The sequence below is a fragment of the Lichenostomus cassidix genome, chromosome 8 (genome assembly GCF_008360975.1).
Source record: "Lichenostomus cassidix isolate B80296 chromosome 8, HeHo_3.0, whole genome shotgun sequence".
Taxonomy (NCBI): Eukaryota; Metazoa; Chordata; class Aves; order Passeriformes; family Meliphagidae; genus Lichenostomus; species Lichenostomus cassidix.
Genome location: NC_139489.1, coordinates 17,667,569 through 17,685,947, shown reverse-complemented (window position 1 = coordinate 17,685,947; position 18,379 = coordinate 17,667,569). Strand labels below are relative to the sequence as shown.

Here is an 18,379-nt window from a genome sequence, read left to right as displayed (position 1 = left end):
CAGCTTTTCTCTTTGGTCTTGCCACGCAATGTGCTTTCTTTTGTAGTACCTAAAGCTTGTGAGATAACTCAGTTTGCCTCCCAATGGGGGAGAAGGTATCTGTAATCTGCGTTTCGTGTCTTGAGTCTCTTGAAAGGACAAGAAATCCCAAACGCAGCAACTTGTGGGTTTTGTGTCTTGGAGAATTAGGATGTCTTTGCATTACTGAGCAGGCAAACACTGAGCAGTGCTTGATCAATAAGAGGCATTGCCAGAGGTCTGGTATAGTCTACCACAGCTGAAGGTAAGTGTTGCTATAGGCTATGGAACTAGGAATATAAAATGTCAAATGACAGTAATAATTCATGCATCCTGGGACATATAAAACCAACAGCATGTCAATAGCTGTGGCATGCTCTGCAGAAAATATGCAGGATTTAGACATTGCAGGAGTCTGTTTTATTTTAAACCACACTTTCCTTGGTGAAATATAGACATTCCCTGTTTGCAAAAAGCATTTATTTTCGGTTTCATGTTGCTACTTCTCTATTAACATTCTAAGAGCCACACAGCTCAAAAGGGGCCCTGAGATTCAAAAAGCAAAATATATGTATTTACTGAAGAAAAACACATAAAATATTTATAAAACAGAGGGTGCAATACTATTTGAGATTCATGGACCATTTCAGCATTCATAAAAGCAAATATGGTTCTCGTGTTGGCTTCACCTGGAATCAGGCTTTACTAGAGGGGTTACCCAGGAGGGATCTGCCTTAAAATGAAACTTATTACAATCATTAATTTTACATGGAAAATCATTACATTTTACATGGAAAGCAGAATATCTTGTGAAATAAGTAAGAACTTCTTCAATATTCATCTTCTTTAAAAATACTTCAGGATAATTAATATCACTTATCTCTTATGCAAAGATATGGATGAGGGTGAGTTACTGCATTTGGGAGGGTACAGCAGGCACAAGAAGAAAGATTGTGTCTGTCTGATACACGTTCTCCCCTGTGCCACTGCTGCTTGGGAACCTAAAAGTGACGGGTGCTGTTTTACTGGCTAAGGCTCCCACAAAAATTCTTCTGATGAAACTTTAATGAGAAAAGGGAAAAAATATGTTCAAGCAGCCCCACTTTTATGCTTTCAGCTGTTTGCTCCTGTGCACCTCAGCTGTGGCTTGTCAGGCCTCAATTTCTCTAAATCTGCCTGAAAGTAGAAGGGCAGAACAGAGAAGTTGCATGTCACTCATGATTATATGAATATAGGCTGTAATGTACAGGTAATGCTTCTAAAAGAATATAAAATATTAAAAAAAAAAAGAGAGAAGGAAAAGCACCACAAAGAAACCCACCACACATTATTTCAATCTTCCCCTGTGAGAGGCTGGGGATTCAAACACACAAGTCATCTGCTCTTCCATGTGACAGCAATCCCTCTGCTTCAGAGTTGCACAGTCCTGGCTCTCAGTTGTCTACTTGTGAATTTTTTTAAAGTTACATATTCAAAAAAATGTCTTAAACATACTTTCTGTTATTTGAAGACCATAAAGTGATTTTGGTGCAGTGGACTGCACCTATCTGCACCTAGACAGGCACTAATAGATATTTTGGCATATATATTGATGAAGCTAGCATGAGACAGAGATGATGATGAAAATAAATAAAAGAAAAATGAATCCTGCTAACTGTCTGAGACCTAAGAAAAGGGATGTCTTTGCTCTGACGAGAACATCTTGGCTCGTTCTGCTCCTTTGGCTTGGTTTGGGGAGGATGTATTTTACAGTCCTCCCATGATACTTGGCAAATATAAAGCTGTCACATTGGATCCTGCTTCTCTTTGTATTAAAAGAATGTCTATGGTGTTTATGTTATAGGAAAAAAGTGCTATTTCTACTTATTGTATTTTCACTCTCTCTTTTCTTATGACTGTACTGTTTGCCAGTAGCCAAGGGGCCACTTTGATGCTAGCTTTGATGCCATGGTTTATTGTGTTGCACAGTGGAGCCTATGGTTTTCCTTTCTAATCAGGCCTGGCACACTGGGTGAAAAAAAATCAAACCAAAAATAAAGCTTTTCTATAATTATGGTTATCTCATAGAGTCTGCATTTGTTACAGCTGCTGGGGTGCTGGAAATCGGTGTTTGTAAATACCTGTAAAATCTGAATTGTTTTCAGTCTCAGAGATGTTTTGTCTGTGTTGCTCACCCCTGGCCACTCATGCAAGCAGCCTTGCCTACCTGCATGCTGAGCTGCACTGCCTGGAGAGGACACCAGCTTGTTGCCCAGGCTATCTGCATGGTGCAGCTTCACCTTTTCTCTCTTCTCACTCTAAGGGAGTGGCATCCAAAGACAACCAAATTAGCCTTGTGCCAATTCACCCAGGAAAGTGAGTAGCTGAACTGACCAGAACATTCCTGCTGGCAGAATGGAGTGCAGCAGGAGCCCAACAGGGTGTGATCTTGGTGTGCTGAGACCACCCGTGGTCTGGGTCCTGCTATGGGAATGAGGCTCTCCTGTGTCCACAGGAAGGCTCACTTGCTGGCTCCGTGCTCCATGTGGCAGTGCCACTTAGGACTTGTATGATACCCTCTTGGATGTATCTGTTGCTTTTCTCCATATGTCTCGTGGCCATCTGCGAATTAATGAGGAACCATTCTGGTTCCATTTTGCTGATGGAAAAGGAGAGGCTTGTGAGAGGCTGAGTGATTTGTCCAGGATTATGCAGCAAATCAATGGGAGAAGGGGGGATCAGGCCATTCCACACAGGAGTGCCTTTAACTGTCCCGTGGGATTCCTAGGGAAAGGCATGCAGGTCCCCAAAGAGGCCACTTCCAGGAGTGTTCCTCCATTATTTCTGTCAGATTATTGCTGTGAACAGTGGAGAAATGCAAAATGTATTATTCATCTCTCCTACTCCTAAAATCAATACCTATCAAAATACAAATACAATTTAAATCAAAGGGCACTTATTGAGTGCAGATCCTACTAATTACGTATGATTTCCCAACAATTTCTTAAATTATTTATCCAAGGGATGGGTGGAAGGCACTTTATATGTCCCAGAGTGAATATTATAAACTTCTTGTCATGATACAGAAAATGTGAAATGTAGTGCAATGCAGTGTGATTTGTAACCTTGATGAACTAATGTAATATCAATAGACATCAATCTGTGCAAAAAAAAAAAAAAATCTGTCACATCATAACATCTAACAAGATGTCAAAAGTCAATAACCTTGTGAAATGGACACATAGCAGTGAAGGTTACAGACTTTGCTGCTAGGAATCAATTAAAAATGTAATACCCACTTGCAATGGAAATTACTACACCATCACCAAAAAGGAAGTTTACATCATGCATGGACATTCGTCATAAAAGCAGCTCCCTCCAGGCTGCTGTTGGCTCTGTAAGCAATTGCACTGTAACATATGGATTTTTAAAAATTATGCTGGTATTGCTTAGTCTAGCCCCATAATCAACATGCAAACAATATTTATGCCATGTCCAGTTAAATATATTTTAAAACCTGTACAGAAAAGAATCAATGGTTTTGAAGATTTTTGTGTACAAATTAGGAAGCAACTCTCCTGTAAAACGAAAGATTTACAATTATCAGTCAATAGTATAGATCAATGAGCTTCAATTTTTAATCATAAGGATTTTTCTCATGCAGCTTCTTTGGATCTTTATTTTCAAACATATACTCCCATCCAGACAGCAGATCTTAAGATTCCATTGTACCAAGCATGTATGAACTGAAAATTCTTGGTCCCATCATGTAGGCATGATATCCTCTCACCACATCCTTTCAAATCAGTGATATAAAAGAACTGCATGAAATATTGTATATATTTTCTCATCAATTTTTAAAGCATATCGATAAAATATTCACTTTTAAAGCATTTTACTTTCCCCTTTGTCATCTGATAATAATTTAAGGCCAAGTGTAACTTTGAGGCCAAAACTAAATGTTTGAATGGGGAGGGAGGTGCTATGGCTTCAAAGATGTGAGGGGCTGAAGTAAAACCATCAGAGTAATTCAGAGCTTAAACTTTTAGGTTGGTGCTTTCTTCTGTAGCCTTAATGGTGTTCAGCTCCCAGGAAAGCCATCAGGAGCCTGAGCAAAAAGCTGTAGTGGTGCAAAGTGCCTGTGTGGTTCAGCTGCTGCAGGCAGCCGGCGAGCCACGGCAGCCTCAGCACTACTTAAGTGCAATTGTGCAACCGGGGATGCTAGGCAGAGCTGTAATTCAGAATTTCATGGTGTTTTAAAGTACAAGTCAGAATTTTAATGGTATTTCAACCTTCCTTATTAGTTGCACAATAAGTGTCTTTCAGCCAGTGTTCTGTAAATTCCTTCCTGGTGGTCTGCAAAAGACATGAATTGAAAGTCAGAGTATTGGAGTTTGAATGCTGGGTGTGCAGAAATGGATCAATGTGCTTGAATTGATGGGAGGAATAAGGGATTCTGAAAAAGCACTGCATTAAGATAGCATGGGATAATAAGGGAAGTAGCAAAAAGTATGAAAAAGCATGCCATAAGTACATTGGATATATAGGATCAACTTACATTCAATTATTCAGCTGTCCTGCTTGCATTTTTGTTGGTTTTAATTAAGGAAAGTTTGTCTGGCAGTTATGAATACAAAGTTCAATCCCAAAGTGTTTGAATTGTTAGTCCTAGCTACATCAAGTGAAAATAGGCAATACTACATTTAATGTTTTGCATTTTCTCATTTCATTTAAATGTGAATGAGCTATCTGGAAGGAATATCAAACATTGCAGATACTCTTTAGTGGTATATTCTTCTTACCTCCATTCTTTTCTTCTGTCTAATGCCTTTAATACATGCTTTAAGAGTGTGTGATTCTATATATGATGGTATATTAGTGGCTGCAAATGTTACCTAAATGAAGACCATGGACTAATTTTATTTTAAATAGAGGGTAGGAACACATCTTTTTCAAACAGGTTTGTGATATGGCTTTTGTGAGGTCAAATCAAATGCAGTAATGACCACTTAAGTGAGCTCCTACGCACACAACTACTTATTTTCAACAGTACTAACAAATGCATCTATAAAATGTCACCAGCATTTTGGTGTACTGAAATAGGTTCATCCTCTCCATTCCCCTGGAAAATTCAGCCCTCTGTTATTGTTTGGTGGATACTAAAGAAAAGCGTATGTTCTTCCTCAGGGAGGATGTGTTATTTACTGTATAACTGTACTCGATAGATATTTTGTATTTTGCTTGGGTCTCCCTTTGAGAGAGGTGTAACACTTTTTTGGAGTTGTAACTAACACTGTTTCCTAGCCATGGATTGTTATAATTATATAAGCTTATGAATATAATTGAGGTAATAAAAGCAAAGCAAACATTCTAGATTATATCTCTGGATTGTATTCATAGGTTAGAAGTGTGTGGTTTTGCTGTATATTGCATTGATTTCGGAAGGGTGTAGTTTGGAAATGATCACAGGTTGAAGACACCAGCTGTGGGGCTCTACCTTACATATGAACCTACATATGTCCTTTCCAAAGATAAAGGTGTGCGCAGCCTGCAGGTATCTACAGTGGGCAAACTGAAAGTAAACATAGAAATGTGTTCATTTGACAAATTTCTACTGTAAATAATTTTGCTTTAAACTGCAGAAAGATCAAAGAAAAGCTTTGCAGAACAGCTTCTCTGTCATGGAGCTGGGGTGGTAGAGGATTGCAGTGGTGCTGCCTGGTCTCTGCCAAGGTATAATCTGTACTGCACCTGTCCCATGAAACAGGGAAGTCCTATTATATTTATTTTTCAAAGACAGAGCTAAGACATGGACAGAAACTAGGGAACTTGTCTGCACACCTAAGGGAACTATGCAAAAGCTGAAGGGTTGTGGAAAGCTGTGTGAAGGCCATGGATAGCATTAGACCATCCTCAAAAATTCTGTGTTGCCAAGTCTGTTGCCACTGAAATCTGAAATCAAACATTAGCAGCCAAGAACATCATGCTAATTAATTGCCTCAGGAGGACACAATTTCCAAGATCTAATGAAAGACGGAATCCAGGTCCCATATGTCCCATTTGATAGCCCAAGAAAACATGCACACATTTTACAAAGAAACAGTGACAAATGTCCAAGTACTTGTCTCTCAGCTGAATAAAACTAATCACCAGGCCCAGGGACAGAAATGGCTGCTCATCAGCACCCAGCCTGAAATGCCAGTCCAGGATCTGTCGCTGACGAACCGTTTTGATTCCGAATGCTGAAGGCAGCTTCAGAAGGTGGCAGCTGAGCACCAGAGCACCTCTGTTCTGCCTATATAACAGCATTATCCCTGCCTTGCATGCAGCTACCCTGTCACATTGCTGGTTTATTTTAAAAAAAAAAAAATTATAAACAAAGAAAGTTAGCAAGTTACATTCCTGACAAAATACTGGGGAGAAGACAGAGGTATCAATGTAGTCGCAGATATGTGCCAGGGCTGCCTTGCCGTGCTATAGGTTTGTCTTTGCTTGAACTTGACATTGCTATAGATGGGATGTTTGTGCCAGAATGACAGTGGTGTGTCGCCCCAGGGAAACAGGGAGGGCTGGAGAGCCTCAGCACTCCCAGGAGAGGCAGGCCTGCCAGTCTGTGGAAGCAGAGCCCCACTGTGAATGGGAATGGCCTATCTCTGTGTGGCTCTAAGGCACACAGAATTGTTCAGCCAGGTTAAAGACATAATGTTTCTTTTTAATATTTATTGTTTGAAGGATCCTTACATGCATGAGAACATCTTGTACTATGTAAAGAGCTCATGCTGTTGTGGCTGTGCTCACAGCACGCTTCAGGGAGATGCAGGTGCTATCTCCATGCACAGCAAGCTCCTGCTCCTGCTTTGCCTTTGAGAGATGTTTCACACAATTCCCAGGTTTGTTTCAATAGAGCTGAATGAGCAGCTTGTAGCAGCCCCAGTTCTGTGGCATGAACATCTTCTGCCTGCCACAGCAACAGCCCCAGCCTGACTCCCGTGCTCAGAGCATGGTAGGGAATGGCTTGGTGACCACTGAGCAGACTGGGAGGCTCAGTGCACACAGGGAAGGAACACGGTTATAGAGCCAGACTGTGACAGACCTTGGTGTCTAATCCAGGTCCTCTGAGTGACCCCTTATCCACCCAAACATCATTAGTATTTGCCAAGTGGTCAATTCTTGGAAACAAAATTCTCACTTTCCTCTTTCACCTTTTACATATGATTAATGTGAAAGTGCTAATCTAAAAAGAGTGTCTTGTTTAGTAAAAATGAGGAAAGCAGGTACAAACTGCACAGCAAAATTTCACCCTCAATGTTGAAGAAAATGTATTTTGTTCTGTCTATCCTGGGGAGATTAAAGAGAAAAAAAAAAAAAAAAGAGGAAGGTCAAGGTAAGTAATTGCAGAACACCATCTATTGTGTATTTCCTCAAGATCACTCCAGTTGCACAGAATAATGGCCTTTCTGAACTTCAATAACTTCCACCACAGAAAGGCATAGCATTTTGACAGGACTCAGTAAATCATTTAAAATCATAAGGGCCATTATGCAGACTGTGTGATAAAGTTAGAGACAGGGTATTTTTCTGCAATTGGTCTTCAATTTCACTCTAGATTTTAGGTGACATAAAGCTCAAAAGGAGCTCCTGGTGCTACTCTCCCAGAGATGAGATCAACACTTATGAGTACATGTTTTGATGACACAGCTCAGAAAATTGAAGGGATTATTATTATGGAAGGACCAAGGTGATAAGTACTGTGTTATATATGAATAACTGTCAGTCAGACAAGCTAAGAAAGGTCATAATCCATTATATTAATGTCATAAATGTTATCATAAACCAACATCAGGATGGTAAACTGGGATTCTTGTGCTTTGAAAGTGCTGCTGTTCTTAAATGACACTGTGTCCTGGAAAGACAAGTTTATATTAATTTTTCTCTTAAAATAAAAGACTTTAAAGAGTTTCAGCAAAACATAAGTGATATCTCAAGTACTTGTATTTTATTTTATTTTATTTTGAAGAAACTGTCTGAATTGTCACAACAGTATCCAAGATACCATGAAGAGATGAGTGAGGAGAAACACAATAATTTCTGACTCTTCACTGTCTCCCCTTGCTTTATTAGAACTGTAACTTACACACCTCGCCCAGGCATCTCCAGGCCTCCTGCGCGCACTGTGGGGACAAGTCCAGCTGAGAATAAGGGAAGCAGGAAGGCAGAGGTGGAAGTTCCTGGCCTGGTTGCTTACTACCCCAAGTCAGGACTGCACCCTTCTGCAATCCTCTCCTTTGACACTAATTTTTTCCCAATATCAGATATGAACTGGGGTTTTACTCAGGAATGTACGACAGTGGAAAGAGACAGTGGAAATAATATTTTACCTCTTTTGTGTTGCTGAGCATTTTCACACCCACAGAGAGCAGGCAGCTCAATGGATGTCACCAGTGCATGGCTCTGAATTCACCCCTAGCTCCCAGAGGAGGATCACCAGGGACTCAAATGAGACTTTCTTCTTGCCTGCACCATGGAGTGCTCCATCCATTGCTAACCAGTTAGGAGCCAGGATTTAATTACTGTCACCTCATGTCAATCTGTTCCCAGCACAGGCTCCCAAGTGAGAGTAAGGGAGGTGAATTCTGAGCCCATGCAAAACCAAAGCCATGTGTCCACACTCACTGATGTTACAAATTCTACAAACATATTGTATAACCCTGAAATGTGGGTGCACTGGAAATGAAACAACTGTCCAGTTAGCACTGGACCACTTCCTTTCCAGCTTTGGGGGGAATGGTATGGTAAACTCCAGAAATGCCAGAGGAATTTAAGGTGAGTTGTCACATCCCACGCAGAGGCCAAAAGAGAAAAGCAGGGTAAGTACTTCTGGAAAGTGCCATGCTGTATTTACTGACCACATCAGATCAGAGCTATGGTTATATGTCAGAACTTACAATTCAACATGTCCAGCAGACTCATGCTGATGTATGGTTGTGATAACTCTGACGTGGGCAGGAGACAGCCACCAGTGAGTCACTGCAGCACTTCCTGCAGGAGCTGGCTGTCACAAGAGGCATCCCATTGCACTGCTGAGCGCGTGTGGCTTGCAAAAATCACCCATCTAGTCTAGCTTGTACAAGCTACAAATAAGCCGTGTTTGTACCATGCAGGTAAATGTTCAGGGTGAAACCAATGTGGGCTAACTTGAATTGTATAAATAACTGTAAATCATTACTTCAAATGAGAGCATAATGTCTGGAACCACAGGCAGGAAAATACATTTACAGACTATCAAATTATCTTGGGATAATAGTGTAATGCTTTTTACTGCTGTACGTTGTGTTCTTATAGTTAAGCAAAAAATACTACAGCTGGAAAAGGCTCAGAATTTCAAAGAGAAGACATTTCATGAGTGCTTCTACAAGAGACTGCCTTTTCCGTGTTATTTTAGGGGAGTATTATAAAACCCCCAGCAAACTAAAAAAGTTATTTTTTATGACTCAGAACTACACAGAATAACATCTGATGATAAACAAAACCTTTAAACAATTTGGTTATTTTATACTATAACCTGCAAAACGCTTCCTTGTTCATATGAGGTTACTTATCTCTGTGATTGCAACAAAATGCTTTTGATCAAAGGTGTTTTCAGCGCTGGCCCGACCAAATCATGTGGCTAAGCTGCTATAACAGTTTGCATACAGAAGTGCTGTTTGGGTATAGAATTTTTTGAGCACATTTTTTAGAGAAAACAAAGTGCCCTTTGACATTTTGGAACTAAAGCTATATAAATGCCGTAATGCTGTTTATGATTTCTGTAGAAGTATATGACACTCAAAGTGCTTTTAGGATGCTCCAAGGTATCTCAAAGAGCATTAACTTCAGCACAGCTGGGAATATCTCCAGATTCACTTATGAATGCATGTTTTTTATATCCTGTGTATTAACTATCACTACATACAGGGCAACGCTTAATATAGCCTTCGTCATTGAGAATAATCCACAGAGTAAGCCTATTAGGTAAGGTTTAGCATCTACATTTTTCTGCTCACATCTGCTTGCCTGACATATATAATCTGCCTGGATGTCACAGTTTACATCCTATTTTCATTGGATGATAATGAAACTTGATCAGTGTCTTCATCTCCTTCTCTCTCTCTCCAAGAAATATTTCTGCTTGTCAGCTCTCCCTTACCAGGACTCTCTGGTGTGATCCTTAGCCAGGTCCTTTGTTAAAGGGTAGTGCATGCAAGGCTTGAAGGCAACCGTACAATTTATCATTGTGCAAAATGGGTGCAGAAAGTGCTACTTCCAAGACAGTAAGGAAATAAAAAGTGATATAGCAATTTCCTAACCTGAATTTTTTTTAGTTCTTTTTTTCTCACAAAAGGCCTGGCGTATCACTATTTTAGCTGTGATAAATCAGTAGTTGCTTTTTGAAGACTTATGTTTCTGCTGAAGTCTTACAAAACTGAGCTGTAGGCACCTCAGTAATTTTAGAACAGCTTAGTCTGAGAGGTAAATTAAAATTAGGGAAAATTAGACCATTTCTAATGAGATGGTTATTACACTGAATAATGATGATTATTGGTTCTGCTTAATAAAACTGTCAGCCAATGCAAAATATATATTAAGGGAAATTACATTACATTATATTTCTATCAACTCAGAAATTCGGTGTGTTGCTTTCCCAAAAACCATGGAAATAATGAAATGTTAGACAGGGCTTCCTTTTCCAAATAGGATCAAACATGGAGCTTTAAGAAACAGCCCTTTAAAGCCCTGATTTAAAGCCAGTTAAATCTAATGTGAAGATTTCTGCTGACTTCTGTGCCATGTAGATCCGGACTTCACTAAAATGAGCAGTGTTCCCCCCTACTGTCTCTATTAAACACCGAGACAACGCAACATGGTGAATGCACATTTGTAGCCCCCTTGCCTCCCTGAGCTCAATGCTTGCTGGCACACCTTCTTTTCTCTTCTGATTTACCTGGCAAATTAGGAGATGGACTCCATAGCGTGAGACACACTGTTTATTTCCAAGGTGAAAACAAAGAGGAGTATTACCTATTATTTATCTATTATCAATCTAAAAATTAAATCCTGCTGTAGAAACCTCAACAGTGAAGCCCCAGATGCTTAGAGGTGAGGCAGCTCCCCCGAAGCCTGTCCAGAGACATGACTGACCAGGAAATTCATGTGCTCAGCATTTTTTTCTTAAAAGTAGGCTTCAGCAAGAGCTGCTGTCCTGAGGAATGAGAGCTGTCCCTCTGGGGACAGTCTATATGGCAGTAAATTGGGAAGTGGGCAAGAAGAAAGGAGGTGGGAAGTGAAGAGTGCATTCCTACTACCACACCTTCTCTGTGTAGGGTTCAATCTAAAAGGATGTGCTTTTTTGTGCAATAATTTTATACAAATGAAACCACATTTGTCTTACAGAAAGGTATTTATTGCAGCTGCAGTAGCAGTAAATTTTATAGATTCTGAGAGATTAAATAAGCAGCAAAAACTGCATGACTCAATACACACCTATGCCAACTGATCCAGTGAACCCGGGCACAGAGATGAGTGAGTCTTTCTGTGGTGCATGTCAAAACCTGGAGAAACACAGATTTTCCCATGTAATTTTATATTTTTAGAGCACTATTGCTCGTACAAAGAACAATGTGTTATCTTAAATGAGGATGATAACGTGGTTAATAAGTCACAGCACACGTGGTTCTCAGGTTTTCATCATGCTTTGAAACATTTACTAATCAACAGGATTTCTCCTTTTATGAGGCCCATTTTGTAGAGTTCCATAAAACAGGTTCAACAGTCACAATTTCATTAGCATTATATTGTTGCCATGGTAATGTGGTACCAATTCAATTGATGGGCTTTTCATCCTGGGCTTATAGAATTTCTCTTCCTGTTGAAAATACATCTATATGGAAACAGCAAACAGACCTTATCACTGAGTAAGAGCACAAAATATCACATGCTAATTTGGATAGGAATGTATCACGTTATTGGCAGCAGACCCAGAAATCATCAGAGACATGGTAGAAGTTACTAAACACCATACATGGCAAAGCCACAATGCAAAATTAGGGAAGTTACTTGCATTGTTTGCTGCAGTGTCTGACTGTATTAGTGCAAAAGCACTTGAATCTACTGTGATCATTCTCTGAAAGGCTGTTGGGAGGGCAAAGTGCAACTGGGAATATTAGAGGAAACAAAAGCAGTAACACACTAAAGAATAAAATGTGAGCTGAAGATGAGTTGGTCCTTCTCCTGTTTGCACGTTCTGCAGCATGTTCTGGGCTAATTGCTGCCAAATGCAGCACTTTGTTTCTCTGGTCTGTAAAATCAGGATAATGCCCTCTCTGCCCCTGTGCAGAGTACCTGGTGTATACCAAATAGTGAATGATAGCTGGTACTGCTAAACATTGTCATCAAGTAAAGTAGCCATGCTTTTAACAGTTCCAGGAAAATGCACTGCACAGATCTACAGTTTGAGAAATGTCACTGCAAGAAGCTGGACTCACCCAAGGAAACAGAAGAGATGGCAGGCTGAGCAGGTAACAATGTATATGCACTTATGGAGGAAGGATACTCACATCATTAAAAAATCTTGACAGTGTGTAGCTGATTTAAAATAAATATTGTAGGCTATGGGAGAAGGATTTGCAGCAATCTGAGCAAGGAAAGCAACAATACAATATAAGGCATCAGCGGGGTGGCTTGTTTATTATACGTTAAAACATTTTCTTGTGTATTTTCACTGTTTTTTGATTATTGTTTCCTCTTTGGATAGGAAAAATCTTTTACCATCCTGACACATAATGTTCAGTCTATCATTTCTTACCTTAATCATGTTGTGTCCTTTGCAGCAGCAAGGGTAAATTACAGACAGGATAGTATTCAGTATAATCAAAGATGTGTTCCACTTTACATGATAAGTTTTGTCTGATTTACAAAAGCAGTATCTTCTCCAGCTGAGTGAGGAGAGACCTACACTTGGAGATAAAAAACTCAGACGAAGCTTCCCCTCCATTAGGAACCTATTGTTCCCACACAAAAAGATAACTATTGTTACCACTATTATCTTTTTATTTACTTTTACCATGATATAGCGACAGGACTCAACAGAGACTGGCACCTACTTGTGCTAAGCACAGCAAAACCACACAGAGTGCTGCAGTCTCTCCTTCAGACAATTCATAAGCCATAAGAGAGGCCAGAGAGGAAAGACAAATAGAGGGAGAGACAGCTTAAGTATCTAACTCTCTAGGTCAGAGAAGAAGTCAGTGGCAGAAGCAGCACAGGTCTGCAGTGCCTGTACCCTCCATTGGGATGCCTGCCTTGATGGGGGAAGGATATATTTGGAGATATCCTCCACCAGATTCTGAGGATTCACATTTTAACTCATACACATAGCCATGCTTTACCCCCTAATTTCAGTGGCTGCATCTGTGTTGCTGAGCAGGGGCAGCCTGAGGCAAAGCTTGCAGTCAGCTGTGAAGCCCACCCCTATTACCTATTAAAACACCTTCAGGCTGGCTCCAGGGCAACCCTGTTAATCCTCTCAGGGACAAAGGCTCAGGAATACCCTATGTTTTTTGAGCATGTTCAAGGGCACCAGGGTCAGGGTACTTGCCAGGGAAATATTAATGGGTATCAACACCACAACTGAAGCAATAGGGATCAGGATTTCTTCCTTTGCAGTGGGGACTTCCAAATCCAAGCCTGAAGAGATGGAGGGAGGGACAAAAAGAGGAGATTTTGGTCACAAGAGCTAGAAGTCAGTTTAGACCAGAATTTGAAAGATTTTATCAGGAAGCAACCTGATGATATGATGCCTTAGATTAGGAAAGCACTTGCTTGGAGTTTTTTGTGTTTTCTTCTTTTCTCTCTGTCTCTCAAAAATCCATATAAAGTAAACCCGTTAGACTCTGGGTGAAGAGATGCATTCATCTTTTGGTTGGTAAAAACTTCCTTTCACTGTGTGGTGCCTGCTGACTTTACTGCTCTTGCAGCCTTTTAAAATGCTTCCAGGAAATATCATTAGAGTTTAACTTTATTTTTTTATTTTATTAAGGAATCTGAAGAGAGTTTATAATAATCCCAATTTAACTTTTTAATAAAAACTGCAAATAATAGGCTAGCATTGATTTGATCTCATATACATATCTGATAAAAATTCTGATCTGTAGTAAAATTTGGTAGCCAGGAGTCTGTTGTCATCATATTAATGCATATAAAAGCTGGAAGCTTCAAAATGGTAATATTACAGTAAGCCTACTTTTTTTTAATAATGGTTTTGCATTGTGCATTCAGTATTGATGAAGATTAAGATTTAGCATGCAGAAGTAATATCCATTATGATGGGATTGTCCACAGTGAATTGAGTAGGACATTTGCTTAATTAAAAGTATTTATCTTAGATGATTTAAGAAGTATGTCCTACTACTGAACTGATGACGTAAATTAGTTTCTTCTAATCAGTTCAGCACTGACGACTCCTTGTACTAAATAGAAAAAGAAAAAGGCAAGAGAGGAGTCAGAGGAAAGTAATAAATGCCACTGTTTGAGAATTTAAAAGAACTTTAGAAAAAATGATTAATGCTACCTAAGTTGAGTCCTAAAAGGCCGCACTTCAAGCAGAAATTTGGAGATGAAACCATGAACACATACCCAGATTGCCACTCCTACCACTGTCCCTGTGCCTCAGAGGCACTGGCATTTGGAGGGCAGAGCTTGGGGACAAGAGGCGACACAGAGCCCGTGGTGGGTGAAGCCCTGTGCCATGGTGTGGGTGTCCTGCAGGGTCTTGGCAGGGCATTTCCCTAGCTTTGGGTGGGATGCTGGGAGCTGAACTGCTGTGGCTGGCAAATTGGGCCAGAGTGGAGAGCAAGGCCAGAATGCCAAAGAGGGCAGGAACCAGTGTGACCTGCTCCTCAGGGTGGTTTTAAATCTGTTTATAAAGACATAGTGGGTGGCTTAATCTCTTATACAAACCTACTTTTAAGGGAGAACCCCAATGGGTGGAATGTTTCAACCTTTCCCAATTTTACAGCCCAACAGCCTATGTTTCCTGGACTACTCCACCTTCCTTCCTTCCTTCCTCGCCATGCCAAATGCCTCGTGGAAAGCTGCAGATCTTCAGTCTGTGGGGACAATCTAACATCAGCAACTTTCTGGGGATGCTGCTACAAGGTAGGGCCACATCTAACTCCTTCAAATCATCCCATCAGCTCAGGTGTGCTACTGACATGGAAAGCTCGTAATTCCCACTGCAGAGACCTACTTGTCTGCTTCTTGGAAACCCTCCTGCCTGCAAGGCTGTCCCCTGAGACAACTGGACCTTCCATCAGCCAGACACACAAATCACTCACTAAATAGTTTTGGCTGAGGTTGTTGGACAAAATCTTCATAGATAGAGCCAGGAGGACAGGCAAGAAATATTTATCTTCTTCATGCCATAAGTTGTTTTTTCATTATTTCTTATTTTCTCCTTTTTGCACTCTAGGCATTTTTTTCTTTCTACATAGGCTAATAGGAAGAAATGCTGTGGCTTATCCAGTCATTTAAGTGATTTGTTTTAATTCTGAGAATTCAAATAGCAAGTGACATTCATTGATATAGGTTACACTTCTGAAACACTAGAAAAAATATCTGACCTATTCTCTACTAATGCCTGGATGACATTTTAGGAATAGGCACCACCCTGGGAAGGGCTGGGCAGGCACAGGATGGGAGCTGTCAGTGAAGTGCATGGCCGTGAATCTGGTGTTGATCTGTCCATGTAATTTTCCAGGTGAGCCCGGACTCTGCCTACGGTGTGTGCTCCCAGACAACAGCCCCACGATGGCAGCTGAAGGGACATTTGCTCCCCCAGGCCCTGCTCCCAGAGCTGCCACGTGCCACAGGACCCCCAGCTGCTGCATGCCTGACCCAGCTCTGGAGATGTGCTGGAGCTGCCTTGGCCCTGCTTCCTGCTGTATGCCTGCCTTATTCTTCTGAGTTATACCCCAGCCCACTCCTGGCCTGTTGTGCTGGTGCCTCCAGGCTGTACTGAGTTTTCAATTATCACAATATACGGTGCAGATGCTATGTAAAACAGCCAGCATGGCTGAGAACGCTAAATGCAGTAGAAACACAGTTAAATAAAAGTACTACTATAATACCAGGAGGCTGATTGGAACCACAAGATACCAGTGTCATATCCTGTAGCTTTTATGTTGGTAGATGTAGATCCCAGCCATTAGAGTCTAGCTATCCAACAGATAAAAACAAGAGGAAATGGATCTGGGTATCTTCAGTTGTGAGTTACTGATACACATTCGCCAATAAATGGAGACCTGGTAAACTGCAGACGAAAAAGACATTTGAGATACCTATAAATGTATCCAGGCATGTAATATGAGGTAGCATTTAACTGTATGCAACTTAAAGAGACTCCCTGATACACACAATACATTTAAAGTGGTACATCGAGAGACCTCTGACTTCAGAGAACTAACATGTGGTTACATTTACTATTCCAAATTCAGGCAAGGAAATAAACAATGTGTGTAGGTCTCAACTTCTTATTTGTACAGGCAATAACAAGCTCCTAGATGACGATATCATATCTATGTGGGGGTAAAATACTATGACAAAAGAGGAGAAATACGCAATAAATACAATAATGTCAATTTTTCCTGCTATTAACTTCTAGAAAAGCTCAAAAGCTGGAATTTTAAAATGTTTTATGTAGACAAATGTAAAGAGAACAACACATTAAGTGTGTTTTTTCCAAAGAAAAATGAAATAAGCATACAGAGAAAATTATTATATTTAGTATATAATAGTAAAGGGCAAATCTAGTTAAGGGCAAATTCTAGTTAAGGACTGTGAAATAATTTGAAAATATTAATGATTTAGCCTCACAGCTAGCTTTCAGGTAGATAATAATGATAATTATTACTATAAATAAATATTATCATTCTAGCTCAGAAGAGCTGAATATTGATGCATAGAGAATTTATGTATTTGTCCAAAGTTTGTGTTTTACTACTGTAACCATCCTTCTCAAGAAATATTACATAGTAAGATTATCCTTTTTCAAACACTCTGTGATATACTATTCAGTTTATCATCTCTAAAAACCAACCAACCAAGCTTGTTTGTGAAACAGTGCCAGTGAACATCTCCATTTGCATGTGAATTCTCAAGCAGCAACAACCCTGCTTAAAAAAAAAAAAAAGAGAGAGAAAAGGAATCATGAAAATCAGTACAAAATCTGTCAAGGCCCCATCTGTGACTGGGTATCAGAATATCACTAAGAAGCTCTGAGGAGCAAAGTTCATTCCAAGTCTAACACATAGTGCTTTTTGGTCGATGAAACTAATTCAAGCAGGGAGAAATGAGAGCGCATACCATGAAAAACTCTGTTCCTCCACTGAGGATGGAAGAAAGAAGCATCACTATGCTTGGTTTTGGGGCACACAGCTATGCTTAAACACTAAAATAATCAGAGTGCTCATGTCTCCCTTTGATAGGCAGGTATGCCTGCTGCTCCTTGGAGGAGTGTCAGGGAATCAGTGACCTCTGGACCTGACAAGATGTGGACTTAGATTACATAAGATTGGTGCAAAAAGGAGTCTTTACAGCCAACTACCTGAAGTAGTCTGGAAACAAAATTACAGACTCCACCCTGGCCTTGAAAATCCCTCTACAAACATGTTTATTTCCTTCTGAATGGGAATATATAAAGGCTGGGGATGTTTATTTGTAGGCTATTTATATATCTCCTCTTCTGGATCTGAATCTTGCATATTAATGAACTACAGGAAACCGGAAAACCAAACATTAATACCATTCTGATGCACCATACTATTTTTCTTTCCCTTTTTTTAACTGTTAGAGTATGCAAATGCTCCGTTAACTGGTCCTCATGTTTTCTCTTTATTGAATTGCTTTCACTATGGCAAATAAATATTCATAAAGAAATGTGGACAATAAATCATTTCAAATAGTTCAAAGCCATTTTCTTTCTAGACTGCATATATTTTCAGCTGTAACTCGCCTTTAATATTTCATTCAAAAGACAGACTTGTAGAAGGACAATAGAGATAATGTGTCAAGTAGTAATTAAAACAGGGAGTAATGATTAAAACCATTTTGATCTGCATTGTGCTCTGCCAGATTAATAATCTCCTGTGTTTGTTAGGATGACTTTCTACTTGCTTTATACAGAAACTCAAAATAAATTTCTGTTTGAAGACACTGCAGAAAACAAAAGATTCAACCCTGAGCTTGTGGGGTCCAGAGCCCTTCCGAGCTCAGGAGTTTAGGTATATTTTCTGCATCATCTTATCAAGAGATACTCAAGCAGGCACCATTTCTCCCACTAATATTGTGA

At 40.0% G+C, this 18,379-nt stretch overlaps 1 protein-coding gene across 2 annotated transcripts in view; it reads left to right on the top strand.

The window, feature by feature from the left end:
• Positions 1 to 18,003, top strand: part of LOC146433958 (uncharacterized) — a 47,009-nt gene extending 29,006 nt beyond the window's left edge. For both annotated transcript variants that reach the window (XR_014853766.1, XM_085068149.1), the window contains 3 exons: positions 12,454 to 12,551; positions 15,050 to 15,189; positions 15,791 to 18,003. The gene's annotated coding sequence lies outside the window, so the exon portion shown is untranslated. The remainder of the gene's footprint in view (positions 1 to 12,453; positions 12,552 to 15,049; positions 15,190 to 15,790) is intronic.
• The last annotated feature ends 376 nt before the right edge of the window (positions 18,004 to 18,379 follow it).